A 21,758-nucleotide genomic window follows, 5' to 3' on the forward strand; every position below is an offset into this window, starting at 1 on the left:
GTGCTAGAGCATGATCTTTTCACTGATATTTAGGGAAGTAATGCTCTTGTATGGAACATCGACTACCAAAAGTATTCAAACTTTTTCTTTTTCTCTCAGTTATAAATTTTTCATTATAACTCTTAGAGCATCTCGAAACCTTGAAAAAAAATCTCCATGTTTTGCAAGTAGTAAGCTAAATTGACATTCTACATGTCATCTCCATGATATTTTTAAATGATATTTTTATGAATATGTGAAGAATCAGGGTTTTAGCTTTTGTTGTTGTACTATCTTCTTTAACGTTGTGTCTTTGTGTTTTCTTACCACATTTAGTGTGAGATTTTTAAGTTCTAATATGGATCTAACCATCTTCAACCTAATAGTTAATTCTAGTGTTGGAGTAAACCAATTTCAATTTCAATTTAACCTTGTTGACTAGTCTAATTTTCTTGTAATATATATCAACAACAAAAATCAATATAGACAATACACGAAGATTAATGCACAAGATGTAACGCAAAAACTTAAAGTAGGAAAAACCCACCAATACAAGATTTCTATAGGAGCTACCATCCTAGTCCAATCTATTTTCATGCTTTTGTTCAATTAGAATTTAAGAACTTCAACCCTAAGGAGCAACAACTCCTACTCTCAGAACTACAACTCAACTTTGAGTTTAAGCACCTAACCAATTGCAAATTTTAAATGCTTTGAATGTACATTAGAATTATATTAGTCCATATGTAATGCCCCACCCGAAGATCCTTGGAACAAGGTTGAATATAAGCCGAGATTTTTTTTTTTAAACAAGTATGAAAACACAAGATAACCATCATACATGGATCGTAAAGATTGTAACAAAAGACTAACCAACAACCAACCACCAAAGATCTCCTAGCATCACCACTGACTAAAACATAAACAAGAAAACATAAGAGATCAACCAAACTGAAAGACAAAAGCTAACTCCTGAAAATTGGCTGTCTAAATCCTGAAGCCTTGAAATTTCCTAGAATCTTTATCTTAGCTCATAGAGGTCTAGAACCTATCTCAAAAGACTTGTTGCATATGTTAAAATATATGTTAAGTATAAGGAATGTGTAAACTTATACTTAAATAATATATTTTAAACCCCTTAGGAATGTTTTGAACTAGGAATGTGTAAAACCTAAAAGGGTGAGCAAAATCAACTTCCAAACTTTTCTCAAACAAGCCTAGATTGCCCCTATTTTTTGCGTGAGGCCTGTAGAGTGCCAAATTCTTGCTTGAAGATGTGCAACACACCCCTTGAGAAATTGCCATCTGTGTGAGAAAGTGCACTGAATGGCTAAATGGCGCGAGAAAGTACCTAGCCAACAACACAAAGTGGTGTTGGGTTTCACATGAGGAAGTGCAAAGCTATGTGAAGAAACCCAACACACCATGCGAGATCTTGCATCCTCGTGTGAGGATGCACGATTTCGTGCAAAATCCCAAAACAACATGCCCAAACCAAAAAGGGTAAAAAGCTAAGGGATGAATTTCCTCCACATCGAGGAGTACTAGATCCACATTTGGAGGCGTAACACTCAGATACAATACTAAAAGATGAAAAGATGGAATCAACATTTAACCATCTAATCATACAACGAAGGAAAATAACAGAAGGGAAACATTGTAGAGTACTGAAAGCAACATCACAATAAATGGAAATAACATTGCACTAAACAAAAATAACATTGCAATGAGTAGTACAAACAAACTAAATATGCGGTTCCTCCCAACCGTCAATAGCATCATAAGACCATTGTGGACCCTAGCCATCCCCTACATGTAACATCCCAAACTACCAATCAGATCGTCGGTACTATCATGATAGGGACATCACTACTAAAACATGCTACAACATAAGCATAAGGAAATCTAACATGCTAAGAGTAAAGCATAAGATAATCCTAAAAAGTAGATAACATCACCTATCATATGTTAATCATCATAATAAGGAAATGCGATAGGAACTAACATCATCTAAACATGATATAAAAGCATCCCAGTGAAAGCATAAATCACAAGAAATCATACTCTGGAACCCAAAGTACCAAGTGAAAACATCCAGCAATAGTCACACTAGGACAAATGATCGCCTTTGTACATTGGTCCCTAGCAATGGTGTAGGTAGCTACGCCTCCCAACCACGTGGCACCCGTAGGTCCACACCCACCGTGCTGATGGAGATAATGATCCAACCACAAACACACACAAAACAAACATCCATGGCTAACACACACGCCAAGCAATATGATGACTGAAACCAAGACATAAATAATGCATAAACTACATGTTCTAGTTAGACACTCAATGGGCTACTAAGTAGGGGTTGACATCATGGAGAGTCACTTGGCATTGACAAGTCCAAGCCCAGATCGTGTGGATACAAATCCCTCAATGGAAGGCTTAAGAACATAACATTTTTCATTATCTTAAGTTTTATTACCACCTAGTGTTTTATTTAGTTATTACTTATATAAAGCTCCCTCTGCCAACCCATGGTGCCATGATCGTCGGGTTGCGAGATAGAAGCCCCTCTATATGCTACCCTACCCTACCCATGCTCATCCAACGATGAGTGCCCGTAGGGATGCAAATTCCCAACCCAACCCTAATTATCATAACTTCCAGAAATACCACGGAAGATCGAGCCCCACAAGTCACCTGACAAATGTACACACACGTACTCATGTGTGTTGCACCACCATCACAAAGATCATAACACAAGGACTGGATGAGAACACAAAGCAGAAAGTCACTCAGCTGAAAATAAACTTGAGAGGATGGATGCAACACACATCCCAATGCAACATAACTGCAATAGTGTTTTGATTGACATCCAAATGGATTGTCTAGATCCATGACCAAAATCATGCCAAGAAAACTTGAGAAAACAAGACAACACACAAAACAAGGTAAAAACCCCAAAAACTGGAAAAATTCCAAAATCAAAACCCATTTGGCCTTTGGGTGTAAAAACCCCAAAAATCCAAAAATAAATGAGTTTAGACATCATATGCAAAAACAACCAACATAAAAGCTCAAAACCCCAAACCCTAATCCCAAAAATAGGGAAAACGTTCATACCTGACCAATTGGGTAGAACCAGCAAACAGAAATAGAGGGGAACATTGGTTCTCAACCTTCTAACATACTGCTACAAGAAACAAAAGCTGAAATGGAGTAGAAACAATAAAATGGGAAGGCCCTACTTGACAGAAAAGAGGCAGAAACTAAAAACAACCTGATAAAATAAATAACTTCCTAAAACTGCTGAAAGTGATGACAAAGAAAGGTCTCCTTGAGCCAGATCCAACAAGATTGATCTCATGAAAAACCCATGTTCACAGCTCCTAGAATGAATAGAAATCGAATCCTTTAGAAGAGGATTCTCAAAAGAGCTCTCAAATTTTTATTTTTAAAAAGTGAGAAGTGAATAATAAAAACTAATTTTCAATACTTATTCACTTTTTGAGTAAATAGTCGATTAGGGCAAGTAGCTAGTTAGACTAGCTAGACTCCAAATCGACTCAAATGGAAACATGTTATTGCTCGTAACGAGAATTCACCCAAGGAAAAGCTAGTAGAAATTAAATTTGAGAAGATTTAAAGTCTGAAAACCAAAAATCATAGAAAATCACTAAACAATTTTCACGACAATGTGAACCTCTAAATGCATAGACATGCTCATGGGTCTAATCACATAATGTAGATGAGTTTGGATTTACTAATCACCGAAAGGTTTTAATTTAAACAAATTAAAATAAAGATACATCGACCATATAGGGACAAGATTGGTAAATATGAATAGTTGAATCACTAACTCCATGTGCCATTGCCAAGGATATAAATCCTGCACACTAAAACACATGATCAAGTGCAATTGCATAATAATATCATAGCCAAAGCAATAAATGCATTAAATAACTAATTAATCCATTTACATCACTCACATTCGCATAAAGCATAAAGATACAAGAATGAAGTAAATAACCCTAGCATGAAATCCATCACATAAAATAATCAAAAATATGCCCGAATACCAGATAATTAGATATCATCATAGATCTACTATCATCTCAAAATGGCATCAACATGAAAAAAATGATAAACTGAATAGCATAGCAGTAAAACATCTATGATACTGAATTAAGGTATAACATCTGACGCTCAGGTCATCTCAAAATACAAGTAACAATAAGAGTATCAAGTATCTCTCGAATCAAAATAGACAAGGTACAAACTGCAAACACGAGAGGCACTACACCATATTCTATGTATTATGCAAGATCAAAACATTTGATAAAATAAATCTAATAACCATTCAACAAAAATGATTTGACTTTGTATATTGTAATCTTTTTCAAAACTAAATTTTAATACATACAATATTTGAGCTTTTAAAATGAACCAAATCTATCACAAATGATGAGCATTTAATTCTTGAATAGCCATTGGTTCAATTTGCAGAGTCTTCAGATCATTGATTTCAACATCCCTTGTATTGTTGTAGCTACATTCATTCCTCCTTTTCTTTTACATCATCTTAATTTTTTTTTTTTTTACTTCTTCCTCACTTTTAATTTTTTTGTATAAATATTTGGTTCTTTCTTACTGTAAATGAATGTAGAAGAACATCTTAAATAGAATGTGAATCAGTTGAGATTTAGTTCTATCTTCCTCATCGGGTATTCCAACCGTGCAATTAATTAGTATAATCATCAAAATTTCCTAAAGTAACTATCACACCAATAGACTTTATATTATTTACAAATTTTGTAAATACATAAGTGATGCTATGCCATCATTTCAACTCAAATAAAATTATTGAGCTCTTTGTTGACATGGTAGAAGGTACGCCAATTTATTTTTGATACACCATATCATTTACAATGAATAATTCAATTGTAATTAAATAGTAATTCATTAACTGCATATACATTTGTTTAGGTTATAGTAAAATTTTGAAACATAATAACTCAATCTCTGTAGATCCTTCTTTACTAATATTTATGAACAAGAAAATAAATGTTTAAAACTTGGATAGATGACAACAATCAAATGAAGTCTTAACATTGTCAAAACAAGATGTATGTTCTTTTAGTGTTGTTCTCTGAAGATTATTTTATCATATAGTGTGCTTTCATATTCTCAATCTGTGTTTATTGGACATGGGAGATCAGGCTATATGTTACAGAGATAAACCTATCTTATTACAAGAAATAAGTTATAGTGCCTTCAAATTGATTGTGAATAACTCATTTTCTTCAAGCTGCAATCATATTGATTCTAGAACTAAGTCATGGTACCTTCAAACTAACTGTGAGTCATTTGTTGTATCTAGTTTACAATCATATTGATACTAGGTATTTTCTTGACAATCATATTTATCTTCTTATTAGGGTTCTTGACATCAATGACACCAAAAATCTCCCCTATCATTGATGGAAAAATACTTGTACAAGTTGTAATGTAAAAAAAAAGTTATACCATGAATCTAAACCACACAAGTTGTAATGAATCTATACCTATCAACACTAAAAAAACTCATGAATTTGAAAAACAAACAACCACCTATTCTTGATTTTCTAGTGCATATTTAAGACCCTATAACACTTTTTCAAGTCTACAAACATAACCCTTCTTTCCTACACAAACAAAACCATCAAATTGTTCCATATAAATTTTCACATCCATTTGCAAAACTTTTAAAAAAATTATATGTTGAAAATGCTAGAAACATGCAGATAGCTATTGGTCTAGCTACAAGAGAAAGTCTTTCTTCAAAATATACTCCAATTTATGCATAGCCTTTACAAACAAGTCTACCTTTATTACAAGCAATTTACCATTTTTACTGAGCTTAGTCATGAATACCCATTTTACATCAATTACATTCTACTTAGTAGGTCATTGAACTAATTTCCAAGTCCGATTCTTTTCAATTTATGCTAATTTCTTTTTTATTGCACTGATCCACCATTCATTGGTACTAGCCTCTTTATAGGTTTTTGGTTCCGTTTATGAGATTAAAGGAAAATATGCTTCCTCAAAATGTTCTTTCTCATTATAATTCTTTACAAATTCTTTTCTAGTCCGAATTCCATCATTTTTATTACCTATAATCCATTTTTCAAGATGATTTTATTTAACAAATTTTGATTGTAATGTCCCCATTTTTAGTAGGTTCCTATAGTTGGCTTGGTCAGTTCACCATCATGACCTCCGTGAGCTAATAATGGAATTTAAATGTCTTAGTTGTGGGGTTATAGGCTTTTTAGTAGCCTATGGTGTATTTTGGCTCCATTTGAGGGACTTACTATTTATAGTAAGTCAAACTATACGTTTCAATGAGCTTAGTTGAGTTAGAGGAATTATGTGATGCTCTTGGTTTTTATTTTGGGCTTCCAACTATGCTCCAATAATCTTGGAGGGAGTGTTTATTTATAGAGTTACCCTATTAGGTTCATTTGTTGTCTTTCATCATTAGAATCACTTTGGTGTTGTCATATTTTGATTCTGATGCTTCTTCAGTTGTTTTCGCAAGGCTGGTGAATTATTATTATTATTCATCTAAATACATTGAGGTTACTATTTTTGTTGGTGTTGTTTCTTTCTCACCTTAGTATCATAGCTCATTGGAATCGGGGCGAAAAAAGTTTTAAATCGTGGGAACAAGAAACAATGGCCTTGCGTGTCAAAATATTAAATTATAGTGGAATATGTCATTTTTGGAGCCAAAAGCAATTAATAAATTGTATTAATGACACTTTATTATATTTTAATGTTGTGTGTGGGAAGCTTCTTAAGTGAAGTTCATTCAGAAAACTTTGTGTCATTTGGAGATTATAAATATGAACCCATTTGATGAGTAAAGCATCCAAATATTTGCTTTTCTTTGTCATCTTTGTGACATTTCTAAAGTTCTAATTTTTCTATGCCCTTTTTGAAGTATAAGGGTTTGGGATCTACAACCAAATTATTGTAGATTCAATTCTGAGAATTATTTCGAGATTCTTGGCAAATTGTGCTGAGGTATACAATTTGTCATTTCTCCTACTGTATTAACGGTTGCTAAGGAGAAGTTTGATTTTTCTTGTTGTTGGAGGTTGGTCTCAAATTTGTGAAGGGATTTGCTGGAATTGTTATATCAAATTATTTGTAGGTTAATTTGGAGTTGCTAGAGTGCCACGTATATTTGTTGTTGGACATTATTTTTTATATGCACTTTAGGAGCAACATATCTGTAGTTGCATTTCTTTTTTGGAGAATTCTTTTGCTACTATTAGTCTTCATTTCAAAGGGTTTTCAAGGCATGTCTACATGTAAGTTCATGAACAATAACTTCTATTTTTTCTAGGTATTGTTGATTTAAATAATAGGGGATATTTATCAAATGGGTTGTTGATATTTTGTGAAAATATTTAGTATTTAAATTGATATTAAAATCTGGAATTTTCAGCTATATATTCCCTATGTAATTTCCAAATATTTGAATTCAAATTATTATTGCAATATCTTATGTTTTGCTGCTATATTGTTGTATCCAAAATTACAAAACATCATAAACAAAGAAATCAATTCTTCATCACAAATTATTTGAGAGCCAGTAGGACTCATTTTAGTGGTATCAGAGTGGTTTCTTGCCATCCTATGAGGTAGGATATTTATTTATTTATTTCATATCTGTTGTTGTTTTTGAAGTGACCAACACTCTAGTTTTTCCAGTTATGGATAAAATATACATGAGGCCTAGTAGTTATGGGTGCTGGTAGAATAGTGAGGAAGATAGCAAGAAATTAAATTCCTTGAGAGAGAGTATAGAAAAACTTAAGCTTCACCAATAGAGGATGGTAGAGAGCTTGTCAAAGCAAGAGATAGTTGAGAGGGCAACAAGGTATATGGTTTCCACCTTTAGAAGGTTGGTGAGGAGGCTTGAGTTTTCCCTAACAAGTTTCCATGATGCAAATGTACCTATATTTAGTACGACACCTACTAGTCCTATCCATAGTATTGATGATAGACTTGTTTTGCAAGGACATGTGGTTGTGTTAGTGGCACCACAAGATAGCAGTATTGAGCTTTAGTAGGTTGAGGCTCCCAGAGCTATTGCTGCATTTAGTGTAAAGATAGTTGATGTAGTTGTTACTACTGATACTTCATGCTCTCTCTAGGAGGGAATTGTTATTGGGGATTTGTATGTGAGCTATCGTAGTGTTGCTTCGGTGCAAGAGGTAGTTGCTTCCTTAGGTGGGATTGATGCATGTATGGAGTCACCCAACTTTGATGTTGGTGATTTTGGTGATAAAATGGAGTCAGTAGATGTGGGCTCATTCTCTAACATTATTGATTCATAGGTTAACACTGAGTCATGTATGTAGAGTCAAGTGTCAATAGTTGAGGCTTTATTAGGAGATGTGGATGTAGATAGTATAGACACATCTGATGATACATTTGATGATGCTATGTGATGCATTAGGTATGATATCCCTTTTTAGGTATCAACTGATGACTCCAAGGAGGTTTTGGATGGGTCATAGGATCAATGTTTACATGATCTATCTTTTGAGGTGGAAACTAAGACATGCGGGGATATTGATATTGCTAGGGCTTCCATTTCTTTAGATGATGAGTTGATTGAGGTACATAGTAGTTGTATCTCAAATCCAGAGTTGTACGAGGTCAATAACACACATGTGGTGAGTGATCTTGTGGTGGGTAGTTTTGATTGAATTTTCTATCATAGTGTAGTTAGTGAGACAAAGAGCTTGCATAGGAGTTAGGGGTTACAAAGGCATCATGTGACCAGTCAGTTGGAGGTGAGTAAAAGTGACATCTCTTCAGCTTTTGAGCATTATGATGCAATCCATTAGATGTTGGCTATATCTGGTTGGGGTGCTCATATGTCTGATGAGCATGGTGATAGTACTCTTTATCTAGTAGAGGTTAGTGCACTTTGAGAGGCTGTTAGGATCTTGAAGCATAATTATTCATAGCTAGTTGTGTTGGAATTACAATAGGAAAGGTAAACTTCTGAGAGGGGGGGTGAATCAATAGTTTAAACTTGGACCCATAAAACTTTCACCACACCTTCATCTCATGCATTCAATGAATAAACTGAAATATCATGTAAATCATGTACATCTAAGATATGTAAAAGTATAAGCAATTACACATATATGATACTAGATATGATTACCTAGAAACCCTCCAATGAGAAGGTAAAATTGGGGTGGGGATGACACCCACAAATCTTCACTACTACAGTAATAAAGGGTATCCAATGAAGGTTACAATGTTTTGACCATGAAACATGATCTACCCTATGAAAGGCCTGCCCTATTAAATGCTTACAAAGACTATTAGGTCTCACCTTATTAGATGATATCAAAACCCTATTAGAAGTTTTCCTTGCTAAAGGACTTTAACTCACAATTAAGTAAGCACCCTGTTAAAGAATTTCATATAGCCTATTAGGACTACTTTATTAAGAGATTTTGATTGAAATTACCTATTAGAATGTCTCAAATTTGATCCTATGGGTAGCACTTGATTGCTTGATAACATATCACCTCTAAATTGATGTCTTCTTGATCCTCCTTGATCAACTGTCTCTTTATTGTATTGTTTTCCTTTCCTCTTTTCTGCTCTAACTATTTCTGCAATGTAATCTCACTTTATAACTCCTTAGCCACTATGAATGTACTATTTTCACATGCAAACTTCCCTCTTAGCTCCTTCAATAGCTTGCTTACTTGCTAGAGAGTTTAGAGTTTGTCCTTCTTAAGAAGACTTAGGTGACTTAGGGTTAGATATGAATCTACAACTAAGATTTATCCATTTTTTTGCTTCATCCTTCTCATTTCCTAATTGGCTACATGTAATTACATAGGGAATCCAACTTGAGATTCATCCTTATCTCCAAAATATCAAAATATAATCATAAGTTGGCTCAAAAATGGTTTACATAGTTGTTTGTGCCTTTACAAACAAATATGTCAAAACTATGTCACTTAGCATCTAAAGTCTCTAATGCTCAACATATACTATTCTCTATTTGTGACTTGACATCTATGTTACTCAACATGCACTTCTTACTTGGATCTTGTGTCACTCGGCATACACTGTCTACTTAGCACTTAAGTGACTTGACACTCACTGTGACCCAACATGCTCTATAATATACATATTGTGCTTGGCATGTACTACTTGTTTGACATGAACTAACTAAACAACTCAAGTGTGTTGAAACTCACTTGTCAAAACCAATCTGAGATCAACAATCTCCCCCTTTGACATGAGTGTCAAAAATACTTGAGTATACATTAATATTCTTAATCTCACAAGCATAACATATCTTTAACTTGACTTATATACATAACTTCAAATTTTTAAAATTTTGTAACAACTTAGATACCTCATAATTTGATATCTACCCCTAAGTTGATACATCTTTGCTATTTCTAAAATTCTATACTCCTACTAATCAAATGTGTCTTATTTGATACTCTTTGACTTCATGCATTGTTTTGCTGAAACTCTTTCATTTGATACTTCTTGTACGTTGATGCTTCTCCTTCTTTGCTTACTCTCCTTATATCTTCCCAAAATTCTTATTCTTTATTACTTTTAAAAGTAATTTCTCCCCAAAATTCTTATTCTTCATTACTCCTTAAAAAATATGTCTCCCCCTTTTTGACACTTATGTCAATGGGCTATACACTTAATGAGTGTTTGTCCAAAAATGATTTAAGGACATCTAATATTATCTTGAGAGCTACATCCTAGTTCTCACATGCCACATCCAAAGACTTTATTTGGATAGCTAGCTTAGAGGCAAGGTGAACTAGACCATCTAAGGTTGAAAGATTTGGGTCTTTCTTTATTAAGGTTTCAACATAGCCTAGCTCCTTGTGCAAAATTTCCATATGAGGGGTTAGAGTGGCTTGGGTGCTAGTTAGTTTGGTCCTTATGTTGGTCTCATCTACTAACAATGTAGCTAATTAACTCTGGGTTTGAAGCAATGTCTTGAAATACTTCTCACTTTGAGCTAGATTCATAGGTAGTTTGGCACCTGATGAACTTATTTGACTTTCTAAGCTCAAAATGTGACTTCTGGTTTATTGGGTGAAGAGTGTTGGATTAGAAAATTTAGTGTACAATGAGAAGATATTCTCAAGTACCTTCTTCACATCCTCAACCTTAGTTGCCAATGTAACTAGTGTCAGTGCTATGTCACCTAATATTTTCTCATTGACTTTGCTTTGAAACTTCTTTTTTGACCATTCTAATAATTTGGCATTTGTGTCTAGGTCATCATCACTCACCTTCTACACTATATTTTTTGGTTTTTCTATTAGTGGCTTGGTCTCATCTAGAGCCAGCAAACTGAATGCATCTAATAAGATGTCTTTGATGTCTTGCAGTGTTTTCTTCTACCTGTCCTCCCTTCTAAGCATTTCTTGATGCTTCTTCCTTGCTAGAGCTTGTTGCAATATACACATTTGTTCTATGGTCATTGCATCATAGTCATACTTGGGAAAAATGATTTCTTCATCAAGGCTTACATCTCCATATTGGATCACTTCTTCTACCTTTGATGAACTTAGGCTCGACACTGAGATCTGCAAAGGGGTTGCATCTATGCTCAACTTCTATAGAGTATGACTTAATGGAGTGCTAGATACTAGTATGGTTACTAGAGCTTGGATGGCTATTTGCTTCTTCAATTGAGGTGTCATCTCACTCTCTCCAGGCTTGCCATATTCTACCATAATGACTTGATTTGCACCTTGATCTTGTGCTATAGGTGCAGATAAGACTATCTGACCTATTCCACTCTGATCTTCTATAGTGGCTCGTGTTTCCACTGTACTCTTCTCAATTATATCAACCTTATCTAATGTAGCTTCAAGTTCTATGACCAAAGGTTGTATGGTAGTGAATTGAGGGATGATAAAAGGTGGTTCTTGTGGATTCACCTTTTCCCTTTTAGTATTGGTCACTTATTTTTGCAATACATCTATATTGACCAAAATTGGATTTTTATAAAGTTTGGCCTGCAGTGTAGACTAATCTGATATCTTCCTCAAATCATCCCCTATAAGGGGATTGATGTTCTAAGATGATAGGTTAGAAACATCATTAATAGTTACTATTTTAGTAGTCTCACTTGTGACATGTTGAGGACTAACATTCAACAATTGTGTGTCTTGCACAATCTACTCTTCATGCTACTCTAGCTTAGCTATTGCCTTGTCATCTATTTGCAATTTTGATCCTTCCTCAACATTGTTATCTTTTTCATCATCCTCCTCATCATCCTTTACTTCAATGGGTTCTAGTTCTCCTTCCTTCACTATAGTCAACCCATAAGTAAGTTTCCACATATGTGTGGAATTTTTCACTACATCCTCAATGTTGTTTTGTAATATGCTAAATGCTCTATATTTAGGTGTGAACCTAATTGCATATTTCTTCACAACCTTAGCAATTTGTGCCTTAGTCAGTTTAGGCATCACTTGTGCCAGTGAGGTCTCCCTAATTTGTCACTCTAGGTTCTAAAAATAGTGTTGTTTCTGCTCAACTTGGTCATATAAAGTTTTAAGCATAGAGTTGGAAATCTATAATGGAGTAGTCTTGAATTTTTCCATTATGGAATATATGGCCTCCTCCACTTAGTTCTTCTCTACTTTACCAAGATTGTCAAAATCTACATGTGTAAATCTTGATAAATCTGCACTATTTTTAACATTTTCACATAAATTTTCTAAGTCTAAGAGAGGATTGTGACTCACCACCTTAAATTGGTTGTTTTCATCTAACTTGGTTTTCTCTTCATTAGACTTGGCCTATGCTACATACTTCCTCTAACTCAATTTTCTTTATCCTTTTGTGTAGTTTCACATATACTAGCTCTTGTAGTAGGTGCAGTAGGCTTGGTTTGGCTTGGCTTGATTTTACATTTTTCTTAGCACTTAGCACTGGTTGTGCCTTGGCCTTCCTCTTCTTTGTATCAATGGGTGAAGGTGCTTCCTCAACAACTTTAGCTACTTTAGTCTCCTTCTCTTCTAGCTAATCTTCACCCATACCTTGAGTTAATGCAAGAGATGCTTGTCCTTGAATTTCTTCTTCCTCTTCTTCCTCCTACTTGACACCCTCTCAAAACTTACCTTTCAGTTTCCTCACTATCTTCTCATTTTTCTTCATGGTAGAGGTAGTCTTGAATTCCATTGTGATTTTGGATTTAGCCATTTCATAATTTCCAAATACCTTTGTACTTTTATCTATCTCTTCTACAAGTAATGCAGTAATAGTTGTAAAGGCTTTATCCACATTGATTTCATAACTTAAGGATCTCAACCATCTCACCCTTGGTCTAGTAGCTTGTACAAAAGTGTATTCAACATCCACTAGAAAACATACATCATTATAGTATTTCTCCACTAGTGACACTAGTATTCTCAACCTCTTCTTCATTGATTGTTTGAAATCCTCAAAGTAGCTAGTAATCATAGATTCAAAGTTCTCTCCTAACTACTCAATGTATTCATCAATCTGAATTGCTACTGAATTGTTGTTTTCCAAGACACTATTCCAAATGTTGGAAAGGTGTTTTGTACATAAAAGAATATGCATATCAATATAGAACCAAATTTACATTGTGCACTCTTTCTCTTTCTGATGGCTCCAAGCTTCTTATCTAGCTACTATAGTTAGAGTTCTGCTAGATCATATGTATGATCTTTCTTGACAATTTTGTATCCCACATCCATAGCTATGTAGGACACACTATTTAATCTACTAGATTGGTAAAATTTGTGTGAAATAACCCTGATAAAAAACTCAATCAATGGATCAATGATTGTATCAATTGTCATAACTCTCTTGTTCCATATAGCTCCAATATTATTTTCAATCAACCTCCTTTGAGTCACTTTTTAGTGTCTTAGGACGATCTATGGTTGGGTAATTAGTAACCTTATGGATTATCCTCTTAGTAATTTTGATTGGTCCATTGTCCAGCCATAATGAACTATCATGTATTCAGCTAAGCACTATCCTGATCCACTTGGTTTTAAACACATTTGGAAAATCTAGGGCTCATGCATATCCCTTTTTCTCTATGATTTTGAATTCTTCCTTCAATACACCATTATCATAGAGTCTTTTGTATGCTTCTCTAATATCCATATTCCTAATGCTACCAATTTTATAATTATAGCATTTCCTTATATCTTGCACCATTAACATGCTTGGTGGAATCATTGACAATGCACCAAAAGGGTCTTCCTTGTACGCAATATCTAGAATAGCTTTGAAAATGGGTTGCTTAACTTCATTACTTACTAATTGAACATTTAAAAATTCCTTTCCTTCTACATTCTTTGAACTTGATGCCATTCTGTGAAACTAGGGTATATGAAAATGTAAACTGCATAGCTCGGCTCTTGATAAATACCTTATGAAATCCAATGAGCTATTGTAGAATCATTACTCAAACCTTCTGTAATTGCTTTGATTAGTTTTCCAGATTATCTTTTTCTCTACTCACTCTTTCTCAAATTTGAAATGATGAGAAATGAATCAAGAATCAATAAAATACCCTTTGAAACTCTGCAATTAATGCTAAGTGCTTACATAGCTGTAAGCTCAACATAAACCAATTCTAGGCTCACTTGACATCCATTGACATTTTCATCACTCAACAACCACTACAATATCAACATCAACTAGCCAATCTATTAGCTCGACATCTTCTAGCATTCCACTTGACACATATAGGATGCTTTTCATACTCGGCAGTGACATGAAAAACTTAAAGATTTATCTTGGATTTCTAACAACATCTTGCATCTTTGTTTATGCTAATGCAATTTTTTCAGTACTAAAACCTTTTGGAACTAATGTATGATATAACCCTTCTAAATATCAGTCCCACATAGCTCTTGATTTCTTAGCTTGATGGGGTGTGATCACTTGACCCATTGGGTGAAGTGATCCCTTCTCCATTTGATGTGATACAATCATCCTTTTTCTTCCATTTCTTATTCATTTCATCTTTGATATGTTCAACATATGCCTTGCCTTTGCCTTTACCAAATTCACAACTTGGTGCCTTTGACCTTGTTGGACAATATCTACTAATGTGACTAGTCTTCAAATAGCTAAAACATGTGGTTTGACTCAACCACCTTTGGTAGTTACCTCTATAGTGTGTCCTAATACAATTTTCAGGAACATGTCCATATTCTTGACAATAATGATAGCTATATCTTGTATTATAATCCCAATTAAAAGAGTTGCCATGTTCCTTACCTTTGTTTGCTTGTTTGATGACCACATGGGTTTGGATCTACATTCAAAAGCTCTATGTCCATACTTCTGATAGTCGTAGCAATATCCTTGAAATATTTGTGTATTCATGGTCTTGGTTCTACATTCATGTGCTTGATGACCTTTCTTTTTGCACTTATGGTAGTGAACCATGTGCTTGGGCTTGATATTCTAATTTTTAGTCTTGCTCCTACACACATTAGCAATATGTCCTTTCTTACCACAATTATGACAAGTAGGTTTGGAGTTCTTACCTTTTTTGTTCCTTTCTTTAGCACTTTTGGATGACTATCCTTCTTCAGTGTTTGCATATCCTAGTCCAGATGTATCATTATTGGATCTAGGGGATCTCAATAATTGCTTAAAGTATTTGATGGCTTCATTTGGCTTGTTAAAAATTTCAAAAAATTCCTTTTCCCTCTTTAGATCACTCTACAATTGCTCATTTTTCAATTTCAATATATTTATCTCAAGGTCCTTGACATTCAGTTCATAGTTGGCATTCATTATTTGACTTAGAGTATCCAATTGCATGTTGGAAATCTTGGTCAGCTCTATTGACTTTTCTTCTAGTCTATTGGAAAAAATCCTTTTATCATCTTCAATCATGGCTTTTTCTTCTATGGCTTTCTTCTTCTATTTAGACACCTCACATAACAATATGGCTTGTGATTCTTGCTCTAATTTGAGATTTTTGATTTACTCAGCTTGGGCTCTATTCTTTTCCATTAGATCTGCAACCACTGCATCAAATTAATTGGAGTCATCATTAGCAAATAACATAGTAGTTTCTATCTTTTTATATTGTGTGTCATTCTCCACTAGCAATTTCTTTCCTTCTCTTCAAAGATTTCTTTAGTTCTTGTCTTGCTTCATCTAGTTGATGTAGAATGAGTTGTATTTCAATTCCTTGATTCTCAACAATCTTTCCCAATTTGTAGACTTCCAAGACCTTTCTTCAAAGTTGCAAAGCTTCTCTTTTAGATAAAAAAGCTTTGATACCAATTGTTGGAATTACAACAGGAAAGGTAAACTTCTGGGGGGGGGTGTGAATTAGTAGTTTAAACTTGGATCCATAAAACTTTCACCACACTTTCATCTCATGCATTCAATGAATAAACTAAAATAACATGTAAAGAATGCACATTTAAGATATGTAAAAGTACAAGCAATTACACATATATGACAGCAGATATGATTACCTAGAAACCCTCGAATGAGAAGGTAAAACTAGGGTGGGGATGACACCCACAAATCTTCACTAATGCAGTGATAAAGTGTATCCAATGAAGGTTACAATGTTTTGACCATGAAACATGATCTACCCTATGAAAGGTCTGCCATGTTAAAGGCTTACAAGGATTGTTAGGTCTCACCTTGTTAGAGGATTTCAACACCCTATTATAAGTGTGCCTTGCTAAAGGACTTTAACTCACAATTAAGTAAACACCCTATTAAAAGATTTCATATAGCCTGTTAGGACTACTCTATTAAGAGATTTTGACTGAAATCACCTGCTAGAATGTCTCAACTTTGATCTTGCATTAGAACTTGATTTCTTGATAATAGATCACCTCTAAACTAATGTCATTTTGATCCTCCTTGATTAGATTTCTCTTTGCTATATCCTTTTCCTTTCCTCTATTATGCTCTAACTAATTTTGCAATGTAATCTCACTTCATAAATCCTTAGCCACTATGAATGCATTGTTTTTGCATGCAAACTTCTCTCTTAGCTCCTTCAATACCTTGCTCACTCACTAGAGAGTTTATGGTTTGTCCTCCTTAGGAAGACTTAGATGACATAAGGTTAGGTATGAGTCTATGACTAAGATTCATCCATTTTTTGCTTAATCCTTTCCATTTTTTGATTGGCTGCATATAATTGCATAGGGAATCCAACTTGAGATTCGTCCTTATCTCCAAAATATCAAAATATAATCTTAAGTTGGCTCAAAAATAGTTTACATAGTTGTTTGTGCCTTTACAGAAAAATATGTCAAAACTATGTTACTCGGCATCTAAAGTCTCTTATGATAAACATATACTATTCTCTATGCTATGACTTGGCATTTGTGTTACTTGGCATGCATTTCTTACTTGGCTCCTGTGTCACTTAGCATAAATTGTTTGCTTAGAACTTGAGTGACTTGGCACATGAGTGACTCAAAACTCACTATGACTTGACATGTTCTATAATATATATGTTGTGCTCAACATATACTACTTGTTTGGCATGAATTAAGTAAATAACTTAAGTGTGTTGACACTCACTTATCAAAACTAATCTAAGATCAATAAGTTGTTGATAGGGATTACCTTCTAGAGTGGGGTAGGACATGCTATGAGTTATTGTTAGAGAAAGAGGAGGAGGTGGTTGAGCTCTTCCAAGAGCTTGATATGACAATGAAATCTCTTCAATATACTTGGTTGGCTCTTTAGGAGTCACAATCATGATTGGATGAGGTGACTGTGGAGTTGTAGCATGTTCAGATCACATTGGCCTTAGATCAAGTTCAGTTGCATATTGTGGTTGGTGGTGAGTTTTCTTCTATGACTAGGAATGATGGACGTGATAATGTGGCTGACACATTCATCCAACATATGGGTGCAGTAGGTACAAAGGAGGTGAGAGCATCAATTGAGATGAGTTCTCATGGTGATTTGCTTCCTTCTACCATAAAGAAATCTATTTATTTATTTGATATAGTTGGTACCATTGGATAGTTGGAAATGCCACATTTTTAGAGGGATCAACTATGGGTCATAAGAGAGTAGGTTGATGCTTCCACATATAATTTCTACTACATAGAGTCCTTCATGGAGTATCTATTGGAGAGTTTTGGATGTGAGGGGGGATTCATACAGAGTGTTTGAAGCTACTCTCATCTGAATATTGTAGAGACTCTATCTACTATGTTTCCCCACAAGGATTTCAAGGTTGGGTTTGTTGATAGGATTTCCCATGATCTTGCTTGACCAGTAGTTTGAAGTCAAAGGTTGGAACCATCTTCTAATTCCTAGATTGATACTAATGAGCCCTTGATAGAGATTGGGAGTTTTTATTAGTATTACAATGTGAGGAGTACTGATCATTGTTCTTTTGACCCACAACTAGAGGATTTTCTTTCACATCTATGTGGGTTGGCTCCAGTTTCATTCCATGCATTATGGGATGGGTTAGCACCATATTCTACTGATGGGATCAATAGTTGCAAGTCATACCACTTGTAGGATCCACACACCTAGGACACTTTATTAGTTGTTGGAGTTGATGATAGTGATTTAGGTACCTATGGTTATTACTATCTCCATAGTGTAGTTGGGTGTGAGGGTCAGTTTGATGGGGACTCTAGTGTGGATAGAGTTAGTATTTTAGTTGGGTCAAGTTCTAATGAGTTAATGCCTTCATGAATGCCTAGGGTCAGTTTTTAGATGATTCTGATGGTGATGTTCTTTATTTGGGTGTTGGTGCTACATGAGTTGCTTGTACATGACATGATAGTATGCAACTCTACCTGATGGGGACACAACCCAAGAACAGAATGGAAACAATAGAAAAGGACAATTATATTAACTGAGAAAATAAGCTAGTACAACCAGTACAGGAAAATAAACTTCAAAACATGCCCTAAGGGCTTACAATAGCATAAATCTGGAGATAATTTCTCCTTATGGTACCTCCTCTCAAACTCCACTCCAAACTACCTTTTACAATGCTAGAAATCTCCTTAAATAGACCCCGAAGGGTTAAGGACTAGGAGTACATTCTAGAAAGTGCTAGTAGGCATCCACCGACGAAATAGAAGGTTCCGGAAGCTGCGTTAGAAGTCGGTGCAAATCTAGAAGAATCCAGAAACGGTAACCAAACTTTCGGGAGGCATAACTTTTGAACCGTAGCTCCGATTGACGAACCGTTTACATTTTCAGAAAGCTCTCGAAGCGCTCTATAGCCCTATGGACAAGCTTCACTCGTCCCCCATTTTTCAACCCTTTTTGAGGTCATTTAATGCCCCAAACCTGACTTTGAAGCATTCTTAGGAGGTCTCCAAAACTTGAAAAACTGCAATAACTTTCAAACCGTGGGGCCTATTGACCTGATTCTTTTTTTGAAATGCTCTAAATCATGATTACATTCATCTAGTCACACCTTCTAGTTTACAGAAATGATGGCCCAAATACATGTTCCTATTTTTTTGAGATTTTCAAACGCACTGATAGTTGAACTATGAGAGTTGGAACCTTTATTTGAGCCAAATGGGTATCCAAAAATGTAAAGACATGAAACAGAAACTAATTCTAAGTACATTTTTTTTTGGGTGACACAGGATTGCCCTTATACCTCTAGATGCTCCTGCATCAAACACCCAAGGTAGATTGAAAAGTGACCCTGTCACTTTATGGATGGTAGAGAAAATCCCAAATGGGAAACCTCAGCTGCTGAAATCCAAGTTGAGTCCTCGATCGGTCGTCCTTTTCATTTGACCAAATACTCTTCATACTGCCTGTTTCTGGTACTCCTACCCACACGATGATCTAGAATGTCTTCTATCTCCTCCTTCTTAGAAGCAAGAATTGCACATGGCTCTAATACTAGCTCCTCATCTGCACCATCATCATGATACTCTGTTAAATCTGCAATGTTGAAAATGGGAGAAATGTGAATACCATCTGGCAGCTCCACCTCATATGCATTTCCTGAGTTATGTTTCTTCAAAACTTTGTAGGGGCCAAATTTCTTCATTTTCAGCTTGTTGTAAGTACCAACTAGAAATATTTCTTTTCGTAAGTGCACCATGACTAGATCCCCTACTTGGAATTCCTTATGTCTTCTCCTTTGATCAGCCCTAGCTTTATACTCTTGATTCATCTTGATAATGTGTGCTTGAACCTCCTCATGTAGACGCTTGATGTGTTCAGAAAATTCCTCAGCTTCAGCACTTGTTCTCTCCCCTTGTTCTATCTTCCTCAATTCTGGTGCAGTCCTTGGGCTATTCCCATATACAATTTGAAATGGTGATTTTCCAGTACTCCTATTTATAGAGTTATTATAAGCAAACTCTGCCTGTGGTAGAATCAAATCCCATCCCTTGGGCTTATCTCCAACTAAACATCTCAGCAAATTGCCCAGACTTCTATTTACCACTTCTGTTTGACCATCAGTCTGTGGGTGATGCGTGGAACTAAATTTTAGGTCTGTTCTCAACTTCTTCCACAATGTCCTCCAGAAATACCCCACAAATTTAGTATCTCTGTCAGAAACTATACTCCTTGGAAGACCATGTAGTCTTACCACCTCTTTGAAAAACAAGTCTGCAATATGGACAGCATCATGAGTTTTGTGGCATGGAATGAAATGTGCCATTTTGGAGAACCTATCAACCACCACGAATACCGAGTCATTACCCCTTTGTGTCCTTGGTAATCCAAGAACAAAATCCATACTTATGTCCTCCCATGGCCTTGATGGAATAGGCAACGGCTGATATAGACCAGTATTGTGACTAAACCCCTTAGCAACCTGACAAACCTGGCAACTCTGTACAAACTTCACATCTTGTGAAATTTGAGGCAAAAAATAATGTTCCCTTAGAATGGCAATGGTCTTATCCCGACCAAAATGTCCTGCCATCCCTCCACTGTGTTTCTCCTTAATCAAATTTTCCCTCATGGAACTCCTTGGAATGCACAATTGACTACCTTTGAACAACATGCCATCCTGAATCAAATAGTCTAACCACTTGGTTCTATCTACAACAACAGGTTCTTTACAAGCTTTCCATGCTTCAAAAAAATTAGGATCCTTGGGGTACATATTCTTGAGTTCATCAAACCCAACTACTTCAACCTGCATTTTTGTAAGCAACAACTGTCTCCTACTTAGTGCATCTGCAACCCTATTAGATTTTCCACTTCTATGCTTCAACACAAATGTATAACTCTGGAAGAATTCTACCCACTTCATATGCCTCTGATTTAATTTACCTTGTCTATTTAGGTACTGTAATGCCTGATGATCAGTATACAAAACAAATTCCTTTGGCAATAAATAATGCCTCCATTTCTTTAAGGCCTGAACTATTGCATAGAACTCTTGATCATAAATAGAATACTTCTTCTTTGCATCATTCAATTTTTCACTAAAATATGCAATAGGCTTACCTTCTTGGCTTAATACAACCCCAATAGTGCTACCACTAGCATCACAATCCACCTGGAATACTTTTCTAAAATCTGGAAGTGCCAACACAGGCTATTCAGTCACCTTCTTCTTCAGCAATTCAAAACTTCTCGCAGCTGCTGCAGTCCATTTGAACTCTTTTCTATCCCCTCTTATTGTATCAGTTAGGGGTGCACATATGCCACTGAAATTCTTAATAAACTTCCTGTAAAAACTAACCAGACCATGAAAT

The sequence above is a fragment of the Cupressus sempervirens genome, chromosome 3, assembly GCF_028749045.1.
Source record: "Cupressus sempervirens isolate cs-2001-9-10 chromosome 3, ASM2874904v1, whole genome shotgun sequence".
Lineage (NCBI taxonomy): Eukaryota > Viridiplantae > Streptophyta > Pinopsida > Cupressales > Cupressaceae > Cupressus > Cupressus sempervirens.